Source organism: Macrobrachium rosenbergii, chromosome 12 (assembly GCF_040412425.1).
Source record: "Macrobrachium rosenbergii isolate ZJJX-2024 chromosome 12, ASM4041242v1, whole genome shotgun sequence".
Lineage (NCBI taxonomy): Eukaryota > Metazoa > Arthropoda > Malacostraca > Decapoda > Palaemonidae > Macrobrachium > Macrobrachium rosenbergii.
This window is the reverse complement of record NC_089752.1, coordinates 50,261,675-50,284,753: the sequence shown is the minus strand read 5'-3', so window position 1 is coordinate 50,284,753 and position 23,079 is coordinate 50,261,675. Positions and strand designations below refer to the sequence as shown.

Sequence of the window (23,079 nt, the reverse complement as noted above, 5' to 3'; positions counted from 1 at the left end):
ATTAATTATTGTAATACAGAGAATTAACAATAAAAAACTGGAATGAAGCAAAATCAAAAAATATTCGGTAAAAACAAAAAACCAAAACTAAATATATTCCGTAAAAACAAAAACAAAATTTATTCCGTAGAAACAAAATAAAAATTTATTCAGCAAAACAAAAACAAAATTTATTCCGTAAAAACAAAACCAAAAAAATATATTCCGCAAAATCAAAAGAAAATATATTCCGTAAAAATAAAAACAAAATTTATTCCGTAACACCAAAACCAAACACAATATAATCCGTAAAATACAAAACTAAATACAGTCCGTAGAGTAACTATTTTTGGAGGACGGAAGTCTCCAATATTCTATAGTTCCAAGTAAACAAATTTTTTTTATATTGTATTTTCGACTTCGAAGCCAGCAATTAATTTCAAGACGTACCAAGCACCATCTGAATATTAGATATTAATGGAAATCACACTACTTGTCAAAGATAAATAATACATGCACTATGATGATTAAATTATCAGCCCTCGAAAGGGAAAATACGTTTAATGTTGACTTAACTTTGTTTGAAGAGTCCGATTCGCTGAGAAAAGTAATCAAAATAATATCTTATTTTGTTTGACGAGTTGAACTCGCTGAAAGCAATGCAAATACTATTCTTAAGCCTCCTAGTTCTAATACTAATACTAGGACTCACACATCAACAAAAACAATAAAAATTTTTATTTATTTTTGTGAAAGCAGAAGTTGACAGTAATTTTCTCACTGGCTATGCTAACAACCACGATTTATCAGGAAAATGGTATAAAGATAAAAAAAATATCTTAGCAATAACATGTACATTGAAAGTAAATCTAAAATAATTTTTAACAAGAGCATTTGAAAATTGAGGAAAAAATTTGCCCAATTTTGCATTCTGAAAACTGTGGCAAAACCGTTAACTTAATCAGTGTGATACAATACTTTATTTTTCAGCTAATGTTTACAGATTCACGAATATACATATATATACATATATATATATATATATATATATATATATATATATATATATATATATATATATATATATATATATATATATGTGAGTGTGTGTGTGCATTTTGTACATTAATTTATTTGCTTCTTAAAGAATCGCTATTAATAATCTTCTCTCTACGTTATTCTGTGGAAGACAGCTGAGCATTAATGATGTTATACACAGTAATAATAATAATAATAATAATAATAATAATAATAATAATAATAATAATAATAGCTTAATCATTGCTTCTGACATTTCCAATTACATAATAACATAAAAATTATACTTAATACCGAATGAGAATGAATACAAATTCTTGTGGTAAGTACCGGCGGTCTTTGAAAGCAAAGGCTGAATACAGCCTTCTTACCAGGAGCCCGCTTTAACGATCGATAAGACAGTTTATCCTCGGCCACGAGAAAACTGTTTTTCACAGCTGAATGACCTCAAATGAGGGCGCTGGCCATTCGACGGTGAATGTGCTGCGAAAGGAATGATAGTCGCTATAGGTTTTTATTTTTATTTTTTAATCTTTGCTCATTACAACACCGCACAGTAAGTAAGAGAAGTCATTATATTACAGTGCGGCAGTATGATTCAGTATGCATAATTGCAGCTAAGGAAGTCATTATACGACACTAAGACAATGTATACCAGCATGCAGAACCGTAGCGTGCAAAAGCCACGATGCAACAGTAGCATTGCAATTCACATTACAAGTTCAAATCTCAAAGAATTCATTAAACGGTACTGTAGCAGTGTGATTCAAAACACGTATATGCAGCAAACATGTTCATTATGACATTAAATAGCAAGTGGGTTAGATGCATACAAAGCGTAAGAAAGGAAGAGTATGAAATTAAAATTAAGATAAAAACTAACGAGAGGGAACTGTACCAAAATCAAGTTCAGATTCCATTGGAGGATAGGCTGAGATTTAAAAAGTCCGTACTAAAAGAACTATGCAAAGTATAAATAGATCAAAACATAGAATTATTTTGAACGCGAAACAGCAACAACGATCCTTGTAACTGGATTTCATCCAACTCTCGTTTCACAGATATTCAGAAAATGTCCAGAAACATAATTTTCTCCATTGAAATCTTATTAAGCTTTTGTGATTGAAATTACTGGCATGTATATATACCCTTGGATATAAACATGCTTTCAACCTCTTTTTCTGAGTATACTCAGCCTTTCTCTTTCGTACTGCTTTAATGACGCGTCATTTTTATCGGAATTTCCCTATTTCCCCACAATAACCTCCCTTTTCCCCATCCAATTCTTCCCCAGCAGACTCCACTCTCACCAAATTAAATTGGGTGTGGCCCATGTATACCAATTAAACAACTTCCGCCCTATTTACTCTTGACCAGACTTTTGTCAGAGACAAACATTTGCTGTGAGGCTCACGTTCGCAGAAGGAACTCCACCTATCGCATCTGTACATTTCACAAGATATATCTCCTCAACAAGGGGATTTAAAGATGGACGAAAGTACATCAGAAACAGTACTTACTGCACTAATAAAGAACTAGAATGCACACAGATAAATATATATATATATATATATATATATATATATATATATATATATATATATATATATATATATATATATATATATATATATATATATATATATATATATATATATATATATATATATATATATATATATATATATATATATATATATATATATATATATATATATATATATATGCGTGTGTGTGTGTACTGTATATTAATGTCTTTACTGTAATCCAACAGTATACTATGATTATAAAAAGCCCCATAAAAACATTATTTACACGTTGCAACCACATATTTCGGACACCTCTTCTGTGTCCCTGTTCACTGGTAAAATATGGACAGAAAAACAGGTACACAGGAGAAGTGTCCGAAATAAATTGTTGCAACGTCTAAACAGTGTTTTTATGGGCTTTTTATCTTTTTATATATATATACATATATATACAGAAAAGAGAGAGAGAGAGAGAGAGAGAGAGAGAGAGAGAGAGAGAGAGAGAGAGAGAGAGAGAGATTAGATTCAAGAAAATCTATTTGAAAGCACTACGGTACTAATAAACTAATATGGGACAATAATTCTTTGAAAGGAAAATTCTATGATTACCCTATTATGCAAAATTAATGTCTATATACATTTTTCTGTGTGGGACAAGGTCCACTACCAATTTATGCGAACTAAATTCAGACTCTAAAAGGTCCGAAGGCATAGTCGGATATGGCCTAATTCCTAAAATAAATGTAACTCGAAAGCTTTAAGTAACTGCCTTAAAAGAGAGAGAGAGAGAGAGAGAGAGAGAGAGAGAGAGAGAGAGAGAGAGAGACTGTCCCATCTTCGCTTACTGTTCAAGGAGAAGGGCTACTAAGACATAAAACAACAAAGAAACGTTGAAAGGAAGGGTTGAGTGGTAGTAGTAAACAAAACTCCCACGTGAATAGCGAAAGAGAGAAAAAAACATTTATAAAATAACTATTCCCAAGGCGCTAATCAATTACGACGAGAACTTTCCGAACTGAACTTCATCCCCCGTTAAAAATGAACTCCCATATCACTACCGTCTCTCTCTCTCTCTCTCTCCCTCTCCCTCCCCTCGTGTCACCTCCCTTCTCTCCCCACCAATGCCACCCCCAAACAAACTAGAATTAGACTCCAAAACCAAACTTTCTTACAGAGAGAGAGAGAGAGAGAGAGAGAGAGAGAGAGAGAGAGAGAGAGAGAGACAGGGTAGAAAGCAGGAAGGAGGGGGGATTCACTTTACGTCCGCTCTCACACGTCATTCGGCCCAAATTTCATGAGGGTCCATCCCAGAGGAACACAGCTTTAATCCCAGCTGAGATCAATGCTAGTGGCCACCCTCTCCCCTCCCTACGACATCCTTTTCCTCCCTTCCCTCTCTCCTTCCCCCACCCACCCTTAACTCCCTTCTCATAGAACCCTGAACCGCCGCCCCCTTCCCTTTTCAAATGGTCCTACTTCAAAAGCAGAGAGCTTGTGCCCCCAGGGAGAAATTGTTGTCCGCAATCATGGAATACATCAGACTGACAACTTTTTTACAAACAAGGAGTAAGGGCCAGACTCTCTCTCTCTCTCTCTCTCTCTCTCTCTCTCTCTCTCTCTCTCTCTCTCTCTCTCTCAAGCTATCGAATCTGAGTTTGCATCTTCAGGCAGTTGCCATTCAGACTTGAAATCACTACTGAATTTAAAGTAAAACATGAAAGACTTTAATCATCTGTCTTCTTGGGACGGTGGAATTGAATGGCCTTTACAAATAATTACGACAAACTAAAATTAAACACTGGAGGAATAACAGTCACTATTTATGCTGCCGTATATAATACACGAACAGTGATTACAAGACTCCCCTTGGTGCCCTTGAAAATAAAACAATACACATACTAAATTTAAACTGTAATCAGAACAGCATATAACTTACACTGTTACATCAAAATCACAAAAAGGTAAATTTCATAGTTTTAAGAGGACAAGTAACCTTGAAAATATGGGCAAGGTCCAAGTTATGGGTTAATTGTCCTAAATCCTTAAGAATACGGATAAGATTAAAGAAATTCTGGTGAAAATAATCACTAGGCCACATGGAAAATATCTGACAATGTTCATCATATTCAAATAAAATGGACCTGCGACCTTGAAAAACGGTCAGATACAGAATGTCAGGGAAATATAGTCTCAGCCAGCTAGGCAGCCTACAATATCTTATCAAAATGACGGAAAATAATATTGAAAAATAAAAGTTGCCCTTTACATTGGTTTATGACCTTCAAATAGAGGTCAAGGTCAAAATTCTTTAGGATAATAATCACTGCTCTCCAAGTTACCACAACAGCAAGTTTCATCCTCACTGTAGAAAAATGCCTGTGGCACTGAAAAGTCGGATAAGGATAAAATTACGAGGGAAAAAGTAGATCAAGGCTAAAATATCTCTTTTAATTTCTTACCTTAAAATTTACTCGTGACCTTCAAAAATAGGCTGTCAAAAATATTTTGGAAAAATAATCAAAACCTGGAAGGTACCTATCTACCAAATCTCATCAATATCAGAGAAATGGTAAGGATAATAATAATAATAATAATAATAATAATAATAATAATAATAATAATAATAATAATAATAATAATAACAACAACAATACCTGCCGCATAAGTCGAATGGTAATCAAAAACACTGAGTTTTTTTGTACTCCGTGGTCGTAATCCTTATTTTTTAACCCATCAGTTTATGTTATTTCATAGACACCTAAACTTAACCCATCAAATGCAAAGAAAATTTTATATAAGGAATTGGAGGTACTTTTTTATAGTGAGAGTGAGAGAGAACGGCTTAAGAACTTATTCTTGCTGCTTTCTATTTACATTCATTCATTCAATACTTACTATTTATTTCTTAACAGAATAAACTATATTCAATCCTACACCCATCTTTTAGCTCCAATTTCTTGTTTTTACAATCTTGGTAATTCAATTCTGTGGAAACTTGCCAGGCCAACTAAGGTTTTTTTTCGCTTGTTCCATGACGTAATTGCATACCATGCTAATAATAACAATAATTAGTATCTACGGTCAAGTAATGAGATTTTAATAACTAGCTTTGCATTTGGATCCGACTTCATACAACCGTCTTTATTTCTCCTGAATGGGATCAGTTTGGGGCGACTTCTCCGTAGTTGGATTGATAAATAAAGTGTTATATGGTAATAGTGAAGAGAACGTGCGATAAGTGGTGAAAGTTTGAAGGGTAAATGTCAAAAGAGTGAATAACGATTATCAAAAACTAAACCCTTCGGAGAAAAGGAATAACAGCTCTAGCATTTACAGAGATTTTTTTACGTTCTGACAAAAAACGCAATAAAAGACTGAATAATATATAGACATAAAAACATTTCGAAGTATTTAACAGGCATACAAACAATACAAATGAAAAAATATAGGGTAATTAAAACTCTAAAGTAGAATTCAATAACCCCCCAGTCCAGGAGAATTCAATCTAACTGCATTTAAAAAAATGCATTCCTCTTTGCAAAACAAAAGAAAATTGATGAAGTGCCACACCACGAAAAAAAGAAAGCACCCTACACATAAACAGACCTGAATAAATGGGTGTACGAACACATATTCCCATCTGTCAAAGTGAATAAAGGCAACAGGCGCTGGGAAAATACAAGAAAGTTAGTGGCGATAAAACATTAAGAAAAATTGCTACAGTCATATATCAAACGTCTGGTGTAACCTTTATCATTCTTTCGAAAAGATGGAAAAGGCAAAGGAAGTGTAGGGAGGGCGCCAGGACTTCTTGCTGGCTCCCTTGTTCCCAAACACAATACACCAAGGGGGGAGATGAAATCTTCGAGACATGATATGTTTGCTCCCAATGTCGAGTTGTGAATGGATGTTTATGAAAGAATGAACAGAAAACACTACAGCTTATGATATGAAAGCAACCGGGTCGCCTATCCAGTGCCGAATGACTGTAATGCACTCTTTAAATAGCAAGACATAACTCTAATAACAACAACTATGATCATGTTGCTGAACTGACGAATTTGTGTTTTGATGAATATGAATTAAAAATAGTCAGTTAAAGATACGAACGTAATTTAATAAGTTTAAAAACAGAAATACTGCCTTTCAATGAAGGACGGAGCGGGCAACAATTGTTAATATAAATAGCTTACTGATAACTTTGATTTGTAAAAAACTTTAAATGCTCAATATTCGTTGTTCCTAAAACTCAACGGATTGTCAGGCCGGTTCTGTTCCTTGTTACATGCCTCCAAAATTCAACCAGGAATTCTGTGCGGCAATTTGTGTCGCAAGGCGGTAGAGATGAGCATAATGATGATGAATTCAAATTTTATTTAATGTCAACGAGGCCTTCAGAAAATTTTATAATGAAAAGATGTAAATTTCCAAGTTATTTCCATTAATTAATTAATTTTCTTGAATTTGTTTACATAGGCTTTCAATGGCCAGCCATTATATGAGATATTTTTAATTCTGGCCACTACTAACAAGAGCCATCTCGCACCATTGCCATGAACATTCAGATAAATTCTTTCATTCTGAGCAAAGGGGTACTTGAGCAACTAGTTTTGGTGACCATTAAAACAAATCATACAAAATTTAATATCCAGGGTTTCATCCAGTTTCATCACAAAGCCCAACAGCCAATAGGAATGGAAAATGATGCAGTAATATTAAGTAATAAAATGAAATAAAACAGTACTGTCTATTCTAATGTTCAATACGGTCTAGTATGATTTTTTTTAGATGGGCTCTCTCCGTTACAACTGACTCCTGGTGTATATGCATTATGTATGTATATATTATATCTATACATATATACATATATATAAACATATGTGTATATATATATAAATGTATAAATAAATTAATATATACATACATATGAAATATATTTATATATAAAAAGTTGTTGAAGACAAGTCAGTATCATATATCCTCAAAGACAAAAACAAAGAAAAAAAACCATACAATGGAAAGAATATTACCCAGTACTGAGCGTTAATGCATTAATGTATGTGCAACATTAAGATTTTGCTAATGCTGCTTTGCATGATATATCGTCTCGCACTCTGTATAATGGACGGCAGGGGAAAAAAAGGGCGACACAAAATTTTTAACATATAGCCGCTATATAGAGAAGCTTTTCTGCTGTACTGTACATAACTTCTCTCTCTCTCTCTCTCTCTCTCTCTCTCTCTCTCTCTCTCTCTCTCTCTCTCACACACACACACACACTGCTTCTTTAAACTACATTAGATATTTGTAGTATGCAACCATATTCTATGGCATGTTTAATTAAAAAGTTATCAACTGCAAATGCTTGCGCTTACACACACACACACACACACACACTGCACACACACACAAATTATAGATATACGTATACCCAAACAAATAAATTAAAATATATATATATATATATATATATGTGTGTGTGTGTGTATCTAGGTGAATTGTAATGATAACTGATTAATTTTCTTGCTGTCTTTCTCCTTTTATATATCTTAAAATCGATAATTCCAATCCCTTTTTATTGTTTTACACTGTAGGCTGCCTTTATTTAATAAAGAAGTATGGTAAGGGGACCCTAATTAACTTATATACCCAAACTAAGATGTGAAGAATATAGGAATACTATGAGTCTAGAAAAAGCAGCATATCGAAAAACCCAAAGTCAGAGCTGTAGAATAAAAAAAAATCAGATGGTAACTAGGACTGTGAAATCCCAGGCCTACCAGAGCTGCAGAAATTGGAGATTACTAAAACCTTTGAATACAAAGATTACTAAAATTATAGAGGCCAAAGTATACTAAAACTGTGGATTCCAAAGTTTACTAAAGGTTTGGAATCCAAAGATTACCACAACTATAGTAATTTCCTGTATGGGACTTTATTTTCAATGATAATTCTTGCGGTGCCCGAGTACTTCAGTTATTTAAATCTTGTAAATTATAATATTGAAGCATATAGAGTATAGGAAAAGCATCAAAACGAACATCAGCTCTGTAGCCTTCAAAATCTTAGTAGTTCAAGAATAAAGAACACGAAACAATACGTATCAAATCAATGGTTATCCACAAAAGTAAGAACTTCAAACGATCAGAACTAAATTATTTGAGTTCAACAGCGCTATACACAAAATGATGCCTATCTGATCAATGATGCACACTTACATGACTTCTAATGGCTCATGAACTGCCTAACCTTCAAAATCTTGACATCGCAGTTCACGAGTAATTAAAAGGTGAAACATTAAAAATCATCGTCACGTAAAAATAAAATGAATAAACTATCGACTCTTAAGTCGCATCTTCTATCGGCTAAAAGTCACATTGAAAAGACAATTGCGTAAGTTTTATATATAAGAGGTCATTATTGAGCTAGCATGTTATTTCTTCCATCCAATAAATCAGGGTTTGAAGAACTTTTCTCTGTGCAAGTTTACCTACCTATTTATGTATTGTATAAAGCATGCATATAGAACCGTAGTATACATATAAAAACTCTCTCTCTCTCTCTCTCTCCTAAATATATATATATATATATATATATATATATATATATATATATATAAATATATATATATATTCTTACATGGGTCCTTTGGCTGATGAGTTTTTTTTTATTAATTGCTGTAATTTATGTAGCCCTGTCCTACCTAGGACCCACGTAATCCTGTCAATTAAAGCTAAAAGTTACCCCAAGAGACAGACAATTTTTTAATTGGATTAGGTCGCCAGTCGGAACTGTGTTGAATAATTTGGATTATTTCTGAAACAAATTAATTACCTCAAACTCATTAATTTTCCACCTAGTCCCAACAAAAGAAAGAATGTCCTGTTACAAGTGAGGGAATTTACACGAGCCAAGTAGTCCTCTTCAGACACAGAAATACTTTCCCTACTTCAATGGGTGATCGTCTCATAGCTCCCTCGTAAGCAATTTGAGTATTTTAAAAGGCTATTCCTCTTCCAAACAGGAATTATGGTTCCACCAGGATCTCTAGTCAGTGGCTCAGGAAGGGGGAAGAAATGGAAACAGAAATACAGGGGAAGAAATACCAGCAGATCGATTGAAATCTTGTCAATTCCAGACTTACCTTCATGTAGGCTGCTTGCGCACAGCAACAGATGCCCGGGATTTCTGGAACAACGTCTATTCACTTAGTATAAGACAGAAGGGACAAATGACCGAATTATCAGGAGCACTAATGCATGTGTGCTGTGTAAGATGGTTGTGCTCTCTCTCTGACCCTAGGTCAGAAGCGGGGTCTCTGTGTTTTTGTGAACAGTGCTCCTTCAATAGCCTCCGGCAGTCTGAAAATTGACAAAAACATCGTCGATACATAGTACAGAGGAAAATGAAGGCTTAAGAACACCCTCACTAGAGGTGACCTGGTGAAAACCTCCCTGTTGGATAGGTCTCTAATACTAACTTATAAGCCATGAGGAACTGTTAATTTTGAAAACGCAACTAGCTCCCTTCTCTCTGCTTTTCCCAGAACGTTCTTCTGGTCTTTGTTAGGAGTATATTAATAAAAAAATAATGCAGGGAGGTTGAACAGCAGAATATTTATAAAAGCTCCCCCCCCCCCTTAAGAAGGCCTTCACTCCCTTTCGGGCGTGAAGGTCTGTACTAAGCAAGCTGTTCGCCTCGATTCATTTGCTCTTCTCCCCTGAGCAGATTTGTCCCATGCAATCTAACTAGCTACGGATCTACCTAACTCAAGAAAGGATCTGAGCTTTAATCACTTAATACTACAGACCCCTAACTGTACTTGAACGTGCTTACGGTTATTACGTGCTACCTCTTATGATTGTGATGCTTTAGACCTAGCCAAATGGTACATTCTATGGTATCTCCTATCCTAACCTATCAGAACACGGCCGTAGCACCAACATAAAGGACAATAAACTTGCTAAGTTACAAGGTTTTGCACTACAATTGGTCATTACTGTTCGGTACATGAGGTTTGCCTCATATGATAAATGCTTGCCTCAATGAGGTCTTAGGCCATGTGTGTCATGTGCTTAGTGGCTCTCTGCACAATAGTTTAGAATGGTTGATTTCAATTACAATGTACTTACGTGGTTATTACGGCTTGATGGAAGGTGTATGTGGCTCGATGGAAGGTGTAAGTGACAAGGTTACTGCTACGATGTACTCAAGCTGGTCTAAGCTACAGTATGATAGAGATCACGCTGGCTACCTCCTCTGGGCAAGGAGCCGGAGCCAGGATCACTCTAAGATGGGAAGGCACTGTGCCGAGAGGGCACTAGTGCCAGGATGAGCTCATGGCTCTACAACTACTGGGCTCTCTTACGCCCCATCTTCTTTTTCGGGTTCCTCCAAGGCCTATCTATGTCAGACCTAGGAGGTAATGAGGGCACCGACTCTGGGGAAAGGCCAGAAGGGCTAGCAGGCACGAAGTCAGGGGTAACTTCAGAAGCTACAGGACGGCTCCCTACTCTGGCTGCTGCGACAACTGGAGCAAGAGCGATCTCGACCTCTGCGTCTGAGGGGGCCAGTTCCTGGTCTCCCAGAGAAGGTGTTACAGTTTGGTCCACCAGGGGTTCATCCTCCGGGGACAGATTTGGTGAGGAAGAAGTGTCGGATGCCGGAGGCTCACTGGTTGCCATGATTAGTGCCGTGAGGGATCCTGAATCTCCCGGAGGAGGATCCGCCTCAAGATCTGGACCTGGCACAGGATCCTCCTTGATTGGTGGTTTAATGTCCGAGCCGAACGGAGTGTGACACTACTCAGCGCTCTCAAGTGGCACTGGCAGTGATTGAGGGTCAGGCATGCCTGACAAGGGGTCTGGAGGTGCAATACCTTGCGGATGGCTTGAATTTGGCTGTGGCAGAGATTCCTGTCCCAGCTGGAGATCAGAGCCTCTCGGAGAGTCTTGCTTGGGAATGTCTGCTGGGCCTTGCTTATTTGGGCAGCCCTCCCAATTAGCGGTGTGGCCTGTCTGCTTGCATGTCCTACAGCGGTACTGCTCCTCCTGAATGTCTCTTCAGGGAGAGGAAGGACCTCTTTGTTGGCTGTCCTTTTGTGGATGGAGAGGACTAGGCCGAGAACGGTTTGGTGTGTGCGCCTTCCGCTGACTGCTTCGGTGGGCAGAAGGTGGTTTTTCTTCTCAGGGTGCTCCTACAGTCTGAGCCTCTGTGGAGGGGGTAGTGTGGCTGTGAAGTGGTGTTGGGGAAGAGCTTCCCCAGAGGAGGTCCCGACCCAACAGAAAATCCACTCTGGGCCAAATTCCACCCACCATGCCAAGGCGGTGGGGTAGCGTGCCCCAAGGCATCATGACCTAGAGCTTGACTGTGGGAAAGGTTGTGGTGTGGCCCTCTATCCACTTCATCTCCCAACAGACTTGCTCGTCAATTGTGGCACTGGCTGGCACTTGTGCCCTGGAGATCAGGATAACATCTGCCGCAGTGTCTTCCATGACTGACCGGAAGGGTAACGAGCAGGCTAGAGCCCTTAAGGGGGCCCACCGAGATGAACTTGGTCTCCAGTCAAATCGGGTTACAGTATCTTCTGCGGCCAGGCCGCGGAGAATGAGGTGCTAATTAGTTCGACAAACTCGGTGGTGGGGACATGATGTGGACAGGCTGGATGTCCAGCACTGTAGTGGCTGGCAGCACCACAGGATCGGCACGAGCCCTTTGCAGGGGCTCGGTGACCTGCGGTGACAGTTGGTGGAAAAGGTTGAGTGAATGTAGAGGGAGAGGAGTTCTGGCTGTTAGTAAGAGGCTGCTTACTAGTGCCTAGCTTGTAGCGGCAATCAGCTTCAGTGTGCCCCACCTTCTTACAGAGGGTGCACATAGGCTTGTTAGGCAGTCCATTCTTCGGGCGAGTCGAGCCTGAGAGGTACCCGGGTGGCACTATGCGCTGCTGAGAGGTGCTGTGGGACTGGTTGAAGGTTTCCCATGAATCGGCCATGCGGCAGGCTTCCATAAGGGTGGTGGGTTGCTTATCATTTAGATATACAGCAAGGGGCCCAGGCACGCATTGGTAAAGATCCTCCAGCATGGTCCGATTGAAGAGGTCCTCAAATGTAGTGCAAGACAAGGAGCGAACCAGCGGGTACCACACTGGGTCTTCTGACAGGCCCATTCAGTCCAGGACCAGCCGACTTCTTTGGCAAGACCTTGGAACCGCTGTCTCCATTTCTCCCGGGTTATTTCGTAGGCTTTTGTGATGACTCTACGCACTTCGACCATGTTGCCTCTCTAACTCTTCTCCAGTGAGCGAAAGGCTGCCTTAGCTTTTCCCTCCATGTGCTTGGCAAGCACTAAGGCCCTCTCTGCCTCGGTGGCACTATAGTTATCAAAGAGTGCCTCTATTTCCTCCAACCATGCTTCTGGCTTGTCCTCAGTCCACTTGGGGACAAGGGAATTAATACTTGAGATTGGAGCATTTGGTGCAGGAGGTGTGGGGTTGGAAGCTTGTTGTATAGCCATAGCTTCAGCATTTTCTCTTCTAGTCCTTTCCAACTCGAGCTCCTTTTCTTTGAGGGCTAGCTCACTCTCCTTGAGTGCTAATTAATGCTGTCTTCTCCATTCTTCTCTTTCATCTTCCAGCCGCCTCTGTTCTTCTTCATACCTCCTCTGCTCGGCTTCATAAGTCCTCTGTTCGGCTTCATAATTCCGCCGTTCCAGTCTTTCTTCCTTCTCTTGCTTGGCCAAGTCATCCAGCTGTTCCTTAACCCACTTGGTGAGGTCCAGTCCCATGAGACCTGCCACCATCCCCAGTTCCATGAAGGCTCTATGATTATCTGTTGCCATGGTTCTGGTGGGTAGGGGCGTCTATCCAGGTTGACTGGACATACTTGGGGAGCAAGGAAGTGTCCCTCAGATTTAGGGTGACACTTCAGGGGTGTGGCACCTTTTCAATAAGGTGGCACTGTGGCTGAGTGTTCCGTGTAAAGGTCACACTGGTGGCACTCAGTATCTTTATGTACTGGTGTAGCTTAGTCACAAAAGGACTTTTCTTCTGTGCTCCTTTTCTGTCCTTTTCTTTGGTGGCACTATGGTGCCAGTGCGTTCCTAGGAACCCGTGACTTTGAGTCCAACTAGTTTGTATTTAAGGGGAAAAAATGGACTCTACCCAAGCAGAGTGTAACTAATAAGTAGGAGAGAAAGAGAAGGTAAAAGGAAGAGATAAGTAAGCTATTCAGTTTGTGATAGTGCTTCAGGTTAGTGGCACTGTGGAAAAGGAAAATTAAATTGTGGTTGCTGTTATGGGGCCCTCGTGAGTGACTAATTCCTAGTACCCGCTGTGCTACTTCCTTTTCATGCAGAGAGAGGAAGGCTATGTTTTATGCTGAGGCTTGGATAAAAGTCCTCACTCATGACCGACAGTTTTCTATAACTGTGATTTTAGCTTAACTTGTCCTCATCTATCTGTGGGACAGAGGTGTTTCTTTCGAGGAAGGTGGTGCACGTACACTTCAGATTTATGTTGAATGCTTACTTGAAGAGAGAGAGAGAGAGAGAAATATTCAGCCAGCAAAGTTCGTGTTGCCTGAGAAAATCAGTAAAATTATTGTAACTGCACACTGGCAGGTTTCTTATTTGGAGAGACGTCTTTTTGGGCTGTTTTACGGGATTGTCTTAGCAATCTTAACTTTCCCTGTGGCTCCTGAGTTGTACGTCTTACACTGAGAAGTATGACTAAAAATTATAAGTTTTTTCCTTTTTATATAATTCCCTATGTCAGTGTATTTTGTATAGGAACTTTTCTTGTTATATATTTCCTAAATAAGTACTGTCATTCCCTGACTAAATTATTTCTGGCTTTTATCTATTGTATGGAATCCTATACCTATTTTCCGATCTATCGAAGTATATTTCTTTCTAAGAGTTTGCGAGTATGTTTACTATGCAAGGCAAAGTAGTTCCTGAGGTGGAGCAAATGAGGCAGAGGCTATGGTGACTGTGTCGCTCCCACAAACCAATCACACAAACAACAACAACAAGGGTTTTAAGATGGCGGACATGGAGAGCAGTCAACCCGCTTCCAAAATGTTGGACGAGTTATAACACTGCGAAATTCCAAACTCACAGCTAGAAGCAGGCTGGGGGAGTAATACACTACCTTCTTTACAATGAAAATCGCACAAAGCACCCGAATTCCTCTAACAAAACAAATGAAGCAAATGCAGGAATACAAGCTTTAACTAACTACACCAACAGCGCAAGTGATTTCACGTTATTGAGATGGAAAACGAAGTGTCTAGGATCTAAGCTTTTTTTCGCGCTGAATTAATTGCTTCAAGCATCCGTATTCGTACTACAAGTTCAAGGACACAAAAGGAATGGATCTGCAAATAATGAAATTTACCCAGTTATCGTTGCTTTGCGACATTAATGGTAGGGAAATTTGATGTGATTTCCGCAATATGGAAACTTATTAACTTCGTCACGCTCAATCGGTGGCCTCAGTGTAGCGACGAACGTTTACTGTTTTGGAAATTCTATGGACTTCGTAAATTTGTCCGTCCTACCTACGAGAGAAACATTAGGCACATGTCCTCCCAGTGCTGTCATGCAATAGATAACTCATTCAAAGATCAATATCATGCATTAATCCTTGACCGGAGAAATAGCAAAATATTAAATCCTTCCTCGGTAACATACACGACCTTTGGTGGAATGCTGAACTCGGTATGTGAATGCGGCAAAGTGTTTCTTTTAAAATTTTGTAAATTGTAAATTATAGCTGCTCTCAATGCACACTTCCCTACCTACGCTAATTTCTTAATTATAAAAATGGTATTCTTATTGCTACTATGCCTTGGCCTCTCTCCTTGTTTGGAAGAATTAGCAGGAAATTAATATGATCTGACTTTTCCCTTTGAAATTAATTTGTAGTTGATTTGATCCCAGATTCTTTTCTCTGTGACATAAATAGAGATCATGGCTAAGGTCACTACTCTTACGTGGGTCCTTCAGCTGATGAGTTTTTTTTTATTGATCACTGTAATTTATGTAGCCCTGTTCTACCTAAGACCCATGTAATCCTGTCAATTAAAGCTAAAAGTTACCCTAAGAGACAGACAATTACTTAACTGGATTAGGCCGCCAGTTGGAACTATGTGTTGAATGGTTTGGATTATTTCTGAAACAAATGAATTACCTCAAACTCATTCATTTCCCACCTAGTCCCAACAAGAGAGAATGTGCTGTTATAAGTGAGGGAATTTACATGAGCCAAGTAGTTCTCTTCGGACACAGAAATACTTTCCCTATTTCAGTAGAAACGTAACGGGTGATTGTCTCGTAGCTCCCGCGTAAGCAATTTGAGTATTTTAAAAGGCTATTCCTCTTCCAAACAATGGTATGATCAGGTTCCAATGCTTGCCTAGATTTTGCTTATGCTTGACGTCTCCCTAATTCCTACTTACTGCAAGGGGGGTTTCAGTCGGACCTGTATGATTTTATGGTGGTGAAGTTAGAGTGCCGGAAGTTCATTTTTGCTGATGCCACCATCCGTCATGAGCCTAACAAGCTCATGAAGAGTTCTGTCTGGGGGGCGAATCTCTTCCCAGATGACGAAGTAGCCAGTGTTCTGAGCGAGGCTACCAGAGCCAATCAAAGCCTTCGCTTTCGTTGGGGTATCTCCGCCTACAAGCGGAAAACCCCGGAATCTGGCAGCTCCCGGATATCTTATGCAATCTCAATAGGCAGTAATACTTATTCATATACTAGACTTCATACAGGAATTATGGTTCCACCAGGATCTCTAGTCAGTGGCTCAGGAAGGGGGAAAAAATGGGAACAGAAATACAGGGGAAGAAATACCAGCAGATCGATGAAATCTTGTCAATTCCAGACTTACCTTCATGTAGGCTGCTTGCGCACAGCAACAGACGCCTGGGATTTCTGGAACAACGCATTACACCTATTCACTTAGTAAAAGACAGAAGAAGGGACAAAGGACCGAATTATCAGGAGCACTGACGTGTGTGTGCTCTCTAAGACGGTTGTGCTCTCTCTCTGACCCTAGGTCGGAAGCGGGGTCTCTGTGTTTTCGTGAACAGTGCTCCTTCAATAGCCTCTGGCAGTCTGAAAATTGACAAAAACACCGTCGATACACAGTACAGAGGAAAATGAATGCTTAAGAACACCCTCACTAGAGGTGACCTGGCGAAAACCTCCCTGTTGGATAGGTCTCTAATACTAACTTATAAGCCGTTAGGAGCTGTTAACTTTGAAAACACAACTAGCTCCCTTCTCTCTGCTTTTCCCAGAACGTTCTTCTGGTCTTTGTTAGGAGTATATTAATAAAAAAATAATGCAGGGAGGTCGAACAGCAGAATATTTATATATATTTATATATATATATATATATATATATATATATATATATATATATATATATATATATATATATATATATATATATAGAGAGAGAGAGAGAGAGAGAGAGAGAGAGAGAGAGAGAGAGAGAGAGAGAGAGAGAGAGAGAGATAGTTATATATAAATATATATATTTATATATTATACGTACTGATACATAAATACATATATATATACACACGCACGCACACACACACATATATAAATATATATACATATATATACACACAAACAATGATATACTGTGTGTGCACACAAGCGCGCTTGTATATGCGAGTGTATAATACGTGTGTAATGAAAACTGCAGACATTATCAATTTCGGTAAGGTCGATTCCTTTTATCCACCCCCTGAACGAACGAGACGCCGGAAATAAAAGACCATTATAGTCTTAGGAAAAGAAGGAACGTTCCCATAAAGCAACCAAAAAGACATTACACTACGAAACATTAAACTTTCGAAAGGCTCCGGAGCAGAAAAGAGCGAAAAAGGGGGAAATTTTTGGAACGGGGTCGCGATAATGTGATAATTGGGAGTGGATTCATGATCGTGTGTCATCTGGTAGTGTCTGGGAATCATGATGTGATCGAACGCACACACACACGAGAGCTTTGCTGTTATCTTCATGTCGGATTCAAGACTTAGCAGTGTCAAGCAGATCCAGGAGGCATGAAGAGACGGAGAAGCTTTGGAATCATTTTGGCTATTACGAATACATAGTTCTCTATCTAAGAAAAGTGATCAGTAGATTCCACAAACACTCACTTACACAAACACAATAATAATAATATCAATATTATTACACACACACACACATATATATATATATATATATAGCATATATATAGTATATATATATATATATATATATAGTATATATATAGTGTGTGTGTTTGTTTAGTAGAATGGTATTTAACGGAGATTTTATTTTAAAAAATCTCCCATTAAATAACATTCCATTTAAATGAGGTCCTGTTATTAATAGTATTAATGCAAAGAACAAATTATGCAAGTGATCAAGTTTAATATATATACGAGTATATATATATATATATATATATATATATATATATATATATATATATATATAATATAATTAGTCTGTGTATATACTACGATTTTTAATGCATGTTTTGTATAATACATACACATATACAGAAGGTAAATTTGCACTGAGAAATGTTCTTGAAAATCTGAGTTATTAGATGGGAGTAATGACTCGCTTTTTCAGTTAAGTGACATTTCAGTTTTACCTTTAGCTAATAAAAAAAGCAACTGTATGCATACATACATGCATATATTCAGTATATATATATATATATATATATATATATATATATATATATATATATATATGCATAGGGACTCGATGAACTCACGCCACCACATTCTGTCCTGGGCTAACTCCTCAAGATCTCCCCAACACTCCTCTGCTTCCCGCCTCATTGTCCTTAACCACGTCTCGTTTGGCCTACGTCTGCCTCTTCTACCAAGGGCAACCCACCCCGGTGTATCTCGTACTATTCCCTGTCTTCTATACACATGGCCTAGCCACTTCCAGCGTGAGAATCTAACATACTCATTGACCAGCTGCACCCCGTTACTTCTCTAATTCTGTTATTTAGTATCCTATCCCTCCAGTTAATTCCTAATAGTCTTCTGAGCGCCTTATTTTCAAATGCTAACAATTTATTATCCGAAGTCACTGTACTGTACCATGACTCATGCCATAAATCAAAATACTCCTAATCATTACCTTATAAATTTTGCTTTTTGTTTGTACAGAAAAATTGCTATTATTCCAAATATTTTTAAGCATTCCCATTGCCTGCTGAGCCTTTTTTAATCTTTCCATAAATTCTGTGCTCAGAGAACATCCTTATCTAAATAAGTACCTAAATATTTAAACTTATCCACTTCCTTTACAACCAAACCTTCAATTAGACAATCCTGTGCATTTTCAATATTCATATTCACGATTTCAGTTTTTCCACTATTAACAACCAAACCAACCTTTCGACCTTCACTCACTAGACAATCCAACACACTGCATCTTTTCTGATCCCTCACAGATCAAAATAATATCATCAGCGTAAATCCAAGTCAAGAAGTTTCACATTTTCTCCCCAGAGTTTACCTGCATCCGTTTCTCTTTTAACCCTTCTCATAACGTAATCCTCGACCAATATAAACAACAGAGGAGGCAGAATTCCACCCTGAATCACACCAGGCTTGACTTCTAACCGATCACTCAAACACCCATCAACCATCACTTTACAAGGTGTGTCCTCATGCATGTTCATGATAACCGTCACAAACTTTTCCGGTGTTCCATAATGCCTCATGATTTTTCCCATAGTCCTCGAAATACTATCAAAGGCCTTTTCAAAATCAACAAAGCAAAGACTCAACGGAGTTTTCATTTCATTTGCTTGCTGCATTAAATGCCTAACTATGAAGATCTGATCACTGCAACCCCGTCCCTTTCTAAAACCAGCCTGTTCATCCCTCAGAGTACCATCAACCACTGGCTCCATCCTATTCAACATTACTCTACAGAAAATTTTCAAGGCTACGGGTGACAAAATGATTCCCCTCAAATTACCACACTTACTCAGATTTCCTTCTTTGGGACTTCAATGATCATACCATTCTTCCAACCTAATGGTAATATTCCCGTCACCCATATCTCATTGAATAATATCTTCAAGACAAATACTAATCTATCCTCCTCCACTTTAAACATTTCCGAATAAATCATCCTTCCTGGTGCCTTATAAATTCTTTAACTGTTTTATTGCCTAACTACTTCTTTCAGCATGATCTCACCTTCATCAATATTTAAATCTTCCTGAGCAGGCGGTATATCCTCTTGTCGGGGGACTGGTCTATTAAGAACCGTCTCAAAGTGCTCTTTCCATCTATTTCTGATTTCAACATTTTTGGTCAATAAATTCCCTTCCATATCCCTGACTGGTATATCCTTACGCTTACCAGCACTGCCAATCAGCTCTTCAGTTGCTTTATTTGCTATCCTTTGACTTTGACCATCATTTTTATTCATTAATTTTTCAGTTTCCACAACCTTTTCATTAACAGATCTTTTACCTCCCTTACTTAGTCTTCTAACTTCTGAATCCAAACTCAAGTACTTAGTTCTTGCTAATTCAAAATCTTCATCACTAACAAAATGCATCTCACCTCAATTTTGCTCCACCTCTTTGATGATCATACCCCATGTTTCCTCAGACATCCATCTTTTTCCTCAATCTGAGTCTCCTTCTGATCATACAACCAGCAGCCTCATGCAAAGCTTCATTCACATCCCCAGACATCTCATCTACACTACTCCCTTCCTCCTCCAATGTTTCCAACGCCAAAAACCTGTTTCTGCACTCTATTCTAAATTCCTCCTTTTCCTCTCCTTCCCTTCTAAGCATATCAACATCATACCTATCAACAACAGGTTTTCCCTTCTGACTTTTTAGCTTAAGTCTTATTTTTGCAACGCTAAGCTGATGATCACTACCAACATCTGCTCCCCGATTAACACAAACATCAAGCAAAGAGCTTCTATGACTTTTACTAACTGCAATATGATGAATGTGATTTTTATATTTTCCACACGGTGGCACCCATGTCGTCTTGTGTGTGTTTGTGTGTAGAGTATGTATATATATATATATATATATATATATATATATATATATATATATATATATATATATATATATATATATACATATATATATATACATATACATATATACATAAACATACATACATATTTAAATTCATATATACATATATATATGCCTATACATGTTTATTGCACATACATATACATATGCTATGCTCATTTGCATGCATTGTTTCCTGAATGAATGCTTTTGACTCTTGTCCTCAACATTGTTTTCTTTATCCTCTGTAATGCTAAGTGAAAAAACTAAACGGAAGTGAAAGAATTGACTTTTTTTAGTAATTGTTATCATGAGCGTGTGTGTGTGTGTGTGTGTGTGTGTGTGTGTGCAGTCCCCGGCACAAATATGCTTATACACGTACTCTAGGCAGGATACTTAACGTTAAAAAAAACTTCGGGCTAGGGAAGACATGAAAAGGCAAAATAAAAATGACATCCTCTCATTTAAAAACTGTACATTTTTAAACTGCCACAATGAAGGCATTTGTATATGAGGCGCGTTATTCTACTTTCAAGAAACTCATTCCTCGTATTTTTGAGTTATCCTTAGATTTTAATACATTTCCGAGAATCTTTAAACAAATCCCTAGAAAAAATGATGGACCCTGAGGAGCTTCAAGTAACACTTCCAAAGCTCTCAGAAATATTCCAATGGAAACTTTTTTATATCAACTAACTTAAGTTTAGTGTCAATTGACACACACTTTAGCGGGTTTTTATGGCTAATGTTGGCTCTTTTCTTTATCATCTCATCCAGTGAAGAATTTTTCTTATACATTGCCTCAGCTGCCAAAATTTTCGTAGTGTTGTGCAAAAAATATTTATATTTTCCATCACAGCGTTGAACTAAGTCTTGGTTACATTCAGCATCACTCAGTTCTCCTGTCAAACACTTTCCTTCAGAGTTTTCCCCAAATTGAATGTTTAGAATCTTGTATCATGCATTTAGGATAGCCCATTATTCAAGAAGACCTGTGAGAACGTTTTCATTTTGTCAAATTTAATCTACCAGTCTGTTTTTACGGCCACAAGCATGCGATGCAAGTTAATTCCAGAATTTAAAGAATTAGTGGAGTACTAAGTACAGCATTTTTTTAAATAAAAAATAGGGGGTGGGTGCGATTCACATTTTAGTTTATCTATCAAAATACCTTCTCGACGTGCTAATGCATCTTATCTCGCTCAGCAGCCAATAAATAAGCCTGAATGTTGCCCAGGATATTCAACCCATTCTAAATAAAAAAGTAAAAAAATGAATGGGAGTGAGGGATAGTGTCTGGTTAACATAAAGGCATTTATAAACGACAATTTCACTTCATTACTGTGGGTGCGATTCACATTGTAGTTTATCTATCAAAATACCTTCTCGACGTGCTAATGCATCTTATCTCGCTCAGCAGCCAATAAATAAGACTGAATATTGCCCATGTTATTCAACCCATTCTAAATAAAAAAGTAAAAAATGAATGGGAGTGAGGGATAGTGTCTGGTTAACATAAAGGCATTTATAAACGACAATTTCACTTCATTACTAGGAGAAACAGCAAAAAAGTACAAACGATGAAAAAGTGCAGGAAAATGGAATAAACAAAAGCATAAAGGATGAATAAAAAGTCATTGTTCATGCCTATCAAACTCAGCATTCAAGGACAGAATACAATAGGACAAAAAATATGAAAAAAATGAACAATAGGAACTAAATTCATAATTAAAAAAAAAAAAACGCCGTCCCTCCGAACTCCACCGAGTGCGCCATTGCAAAACAGGAAAATTTTCCTTTTGTTTTTGAAATGACAGTCCAAAATATCAAAGGTAGGTCTTAGCTTTTGTCACGGTTATTGTTTTTCTTTTTTTTGTATTTTTCTTTTCCTGTCATTTCGAGATAGACATATGTGTTAGCTGTGTGTGTGTGTTTTACCATTAGCTAACATCTAACGAAACAATACACTCCTTTCATCGCTGTTTTGAGTGTCTGTCTGTTTGGCCATACATGTATTTCCATTTACTCATGTATGTATGTGCATGTATATAAGTAATTATGTATATATATAAAAACATCCAACATTCACGGACGAGTTGACAGCTCCGAGCATTAATTACTAATAACCTTACAGCTGGAACACCTATAGCTAAATAAGTGATGTTCTCTTAATAGCCCGAGCAACAATAGAGTTCGTTTGAATTTAATTTCACCCCGGTGAGAAAAAACTACTATTACAAGCACAGCTCATTCTAATCGGCTAGGTTGATGAAAGAAGCGAAGCGAGAGCCCTGCATTGGCAGTAAAATTCGGTGGACAACATTCAAATGAAATTTGACAAGTAATTACATAAAATATGTCACTCTTTTTCTCCTGGGTCATGGGAGACATTCTCTAAAGAAATTAATTACGAAGAATAAGATTGCCAAAATATACGTATAC

At 37.8% G+C, this 23,079-nt stretch overlaps 1 protein-coding gene across 1 annotated transcript in view; it reads right to left on the bottom strand.

Moving 5' to 3' along the window:
- The window catches only part of LOC136843651 (uncharacterized), a 512,877-nt gene that overhangs the window by 294,250 nt on the left and 195,548 nt on the right, over positions 1–23,079 (bottom strand). The window lies entirely within an intron of this gene.